Source organism: Thunnus thynnus, chromosome 22 (genome assembly GCF_963924715.1).
Source record: "Thunnus thynnus chromosome 22, fThuThy2.1, whole genome shotgun sequence".
In the NCBI taxonomy this organism is placed as follows: domain Eukaryota; kingdom Metazoa; phylum Chordata; class Actinopteri; order Scombriformes; family Scombridae; genus Thunnus; species Thunnus thynnus.
The window spans coordinates 20,359,047-20,363,805 of NC_089538.1; positions in this window are offsets into that span (position 1 = coordinate 20,359,047).

Sequence of the window (4,759 nt, forward strand, 5' to 3'; positions counted from 1 at the left end):
CTGCCGTGGTCTCAGCTGTCTTTTTTTTGTGTGTATGTGTGTGTGTGCTATGGATCATCATGAACTTATCTAGATTATATACACATCTCTGTTTGTGTCAAACTAATATTACACAACAGTTCAGTGTTTTTTTTTTTTAAACATGAAGCCTTCAAATCAACTAAGCTGGAGAGTTTTGACGTCATTGAAGACAAACAAATCTGGTGCGAATGTACCAGATTTGTTAATCTTTGTGTGTGTGTGTGTGTGTGTGTTTGAGAGTGTGTGTTTGCTTAACACACTAATGCTTTGACACACTGACTGTTTGAAATATTTAAGAGACTCACTTTGATTGAAGCAAAGACACTTCATCTCGGTACCAGGAAGAGCTACTAAGATAAGAAATCACAGGTGTAAATCTGAAAAATATGCAACTTTACTTCTTGTTTTTTAGTGTCTTCACACACTGATGATCTTTTCTACAAGTTGAGAAATGTCTCTGATAACTCTTACTGATAAAATATTTCAAAACCCCACTGATTACGTCCAAAAAGGGCACTCAGGATGGTGGTGTCTGTAAGTAGGTCCATCTAACACTTGGGTTCATTGCCAATGAAAGATGAGTTTTCCTACTCTCAGAGAGATGTATCTCATCCCAAATGTCAAACTACTCCTATATTGAACATGTTAGCATCCTAACACGCTAAAATTCTACATGTTACCTTAAAGTCATCAGCATGCATGTTACTGTTGAGATGCTATCATAACATAATGTGTCCCTATGGTTCAGGAGACGACATGGTATTATCTCTGATGCCACACTCAGGTGTAAAAATCAAAATCTTTCCATTCTTAGGCCATCAAACAAATCAGCCTCAGCCTCACAATCAGCACTAATGTGACTGAGCAGTGGGCCAAAAAACTGTTAGGTTTGTCCTGAGGTTGGCAGAACAAGAGAAAAGACAATGATAGATAAGAGTACTTTATTAATCCCAATGTCTGCAGTTAAGTGCAGAGTTGCGTTATTTTTTCCCCACCTGCATTCAGTGAAGACCCACCCTATTCTGCCTCTGATTGGCTTGTACTCATTGCCTTCGTTGGTTAGGTTGGAAAAGGGTCTATCTCCAGTCTTGCAGACCTATATGACACCCCCCGCCCTCCTCATGCCTACATCTAATCAAGATGTAGTAAAGTGGGTGTGACGCGTAGATACTGGTTTAGGCATGAGGAATGAGATGGTTGGGTTATGGTAAGAATTTCAGGGTTGGAGCCAATCAGAGGTGGAGTAGGAGCGGGTCTTTGCAGAATACGGGTGGGAAAAAATAACACTGCCAAGCTGGATCCAGCTTTGGGTTTTACCAGCCAGGGGTGTGTTCTCTCCTAAAGTAGAGTGTAAAGTCGACACTTAGTTACTACTAGCTAGTTTGTAACTAAATCAGCTAATAAAATTGGTTGCACCACGATTACTTGGGGCATAACGTAACCAGTTTGGATGTAAAATCATAAGGCAAGTGGCCAATCAACGATCACAGATAGTTCCATCATCATGATTTCTGTGTGCGTTAGCTTTCTGGCTAGCATTAGCCACTTGGTATCGTAGCACATTGTAGTAAGCGAGATCAATATTGAAATATCATCAATAAATTAGGTCTCTACTGGATTATTGTGTTGCAAAATGGCAGCAATTAATGAAAAAGTGATGCTGTGTGGCAGAAAAACTGCTGTTTTACCATTAGTCGGTATAATACTGTGACATTTTATGATTTACACCTACCATAGAGGCATGTGTGTAGCTATTTAGCTGTTATCTAGAGTTATGTTGTGACTTATCTCTATGGAGCAACCACTTTTTTCTTAGTAATGCATTAATCACAGCTCAGTAATAATTTATGTTATAACTAGGCTAAGTTTGAACTTACACAGCTGGTTCAACAGGCAACGATTAGCTTAGCTTAGCTTAGTGCAATGACAGGAAGCTGAGGGAAACAGCTAGCCTAGATGCATCTGAATTTAAAATCCACCTTTAACAAACATTTTGTGTTTAATCCGATCAAAAACCAAAGTGTAAAAATGTATTTTGCTGTTTTTTGCACAGTTAAAGTAGGTTATGAATTAAACAAGCAAGACACATGTTAGTGAGCTTTACAAGTGTTGGTAGGTGTTTTTTTGTTTTTGTTGTTTTTTAAACTTTGGACCAGTCTTCCAGTCTTTATGTTAAGCTAGTCGACTCTCCAGCTCAATGCGCAGACATGAGAATGATTTTCTGAAAATTATTAATTATTCCTTTAAAAATCAATTCCTGTTTACTTTGTCTCCCCAAAACAGAAGCCCTACATCCTACAGTTGCTTTACTGTTCTAATAAAACATTTTTCAGGTATATGTATTGTGAATATTTGCCTGCTGACATTTTATGAAAACCTGGACGTTTTACCAACTTTATTTTGTCTCAAAATGCCAACAGTGAGTGCTAGCAAGTACACCATGTTAGCGTTGTGTGACTTCCACCAAATTTAATTACAGGATAGACTTCTGTGACAGTTGTGAAGACTCCAAAAGTAAATATTCACATTAGGCTGCATTCTTGTGGAGCAAAAATTAGTGAAAAGCCTTTCAAATAAAACATATTCACTCACAAAAGTCAATGGGCTCGCTTCAGTACTGGCCTATTTTAGACATCACATAATTCCTAATTTTGTTCTGCATAGTCTCAGCTTAATCTAATTTCATTAAATGCTCACATGACGGAACATTCAATTTGTTATATCAAACCAATCTGAGAGGATACTTTGGTAAAATGATTGTTTTATTGCTCTGCTGTAAACTCTGATCTCTCAGTTTTATTTAGTTTGGGATTCAGACTATATAAAATCCTGATTGTTAAATGAGTGAGTACAAATACACACTTGTGTTGCCATGGAGCCACATGACTCCAGATTTGTTGTTTTCCTTGACTGAACTGATAATCATTCATGTGTTTTATTGGGTTTCATGACCCTTTGGCCATAGAAACCTTTTAGAGAGACAGGTATCAACTAGAAAACAAGCATTTGTTTCCTCATTCCTGAAACTCTTTTTGCAGATGAGTGATTTTCGAACGATGACACACAATGTGTTTATCCAGCTCAGTTGACCGGCCTAGCATCCCAAAGTCCAACTGTCAAAACAATCCAAAGTCCACTTTGGTCATGAGAGTTGGTTAGTTGAGAGGAGATTTCTGATCCAACGCATACAGCAGGCAGGTTTCTTCTTATAAATCAATAAGTCAACAGCTTTCGTGTGACTGTTTGATACAGGAGAGCAGAGAAAATACTACATAGCAAAGAACTGAAAAGGTGTAGGGTGAAGCTAGCTTTTTTTACTATCGATTATTATTTTTACACATACATATATACATATAAGATGATTTTTCTACATGAGTCCTGACCCTTTTTTTCTTAAACATGCATATTTTTCTAAAGTTAAGCTGTCTTCCTCAGATTTTAAACAACTTTTAGCCTTAATTATTAAGGACGGTACATGAGGGGAGAACAATGACTAATCACTTACACATACTCGCACTTTTTTTCTTTTTCTGGGAGTGCATTCATACCTAGAGCTTGTTTTCTCTGCTGTTCTCACAATTTCTACTTTATTACATTATAAAAAGTAGGTTTTCTTCGTCTGGTGCAGAAGAATCTTAGGATTCCACCTGACGAGGAGCCAATTTGGACTCGAAATGTTTGGATTTTCCTTATTTAATAAAGTAGAAATAATAAAAAGGTGAGGTTGACAGTGTTGAGTCCATGGGAAACCACAGTCCACTTAGATTAAAGCACTGTAGTTTAACAAACCTTTAGTCACATCTTTACACAGAAACAGGAAAGCAACCGTCAATCAATCATCCAAAACTTAAGATGCCCTTAATACTGATGGGTGTTTGGGGAAAAAAATAACAAGAAAAAGTCATTGTTCCATACAAGAAATTTGGTTTATACTGAGGATTCACTATAACACCTCACCGTAAAACACTTTCAGATTCAGTATAACTGTTAAAGAACAATAAAACTCTAGTGGGTCACCAGGGCACGCCAATCGCAAACTGTCATCAGTTGATAAGAAGAGCAAGGAAGTCAGTAGTTCAATACTGGTGCAATAAAAAGCCACCCTTGTGTTATTCACGGGCAAATTAGGTCGTCCAGATTCAGAGGATATAAATAAGCCCCTGTTTTTGTTGCTCTGCAGTGTATGGACTTTGATGCAATGCCCAAAGCGTCTTGGCCAAAATGAACCCTGAAGTGGAGTCATCTACAAGTCAAGACCTTTACTTACCTCTCACTTATTTCAGCTAGTTTCTGATAGCTCTTTTTTATTATTTAAGCTCATGCTGCCAAACCAGAGTGAATTACACCTTGGCAAAATAACAACTTGAATGTGAAATTGTGCCGGGAAATCCCCCTTTCAAATAGCTCTCTAAGCTAATGAAGGACTGGGTTTCAGCCTCGAGGCTCATGATGCTGACCACAAAAGTTATCAGCAATCAGATCATCTACTAACATAACTTTGGAGAAACTGTTTTCTGTCTCACTGCTGAGCAGACAAAGAGGTCAAATGTCGTTCAAACTCAAAGGACTAAATCAAAATTGTTAGTTTTATATACTTTATCTAATCTAAAAATGCATTTCATTGTTTTGAAAAACTATTTTGCTCAAGGGAAATACTATCATTTTACAACTGCCTTCTGATTACACTAAGTTAGCCAGTTTGGAACTTTTTTTGTCAACATCTAGGCTTCGAAATACG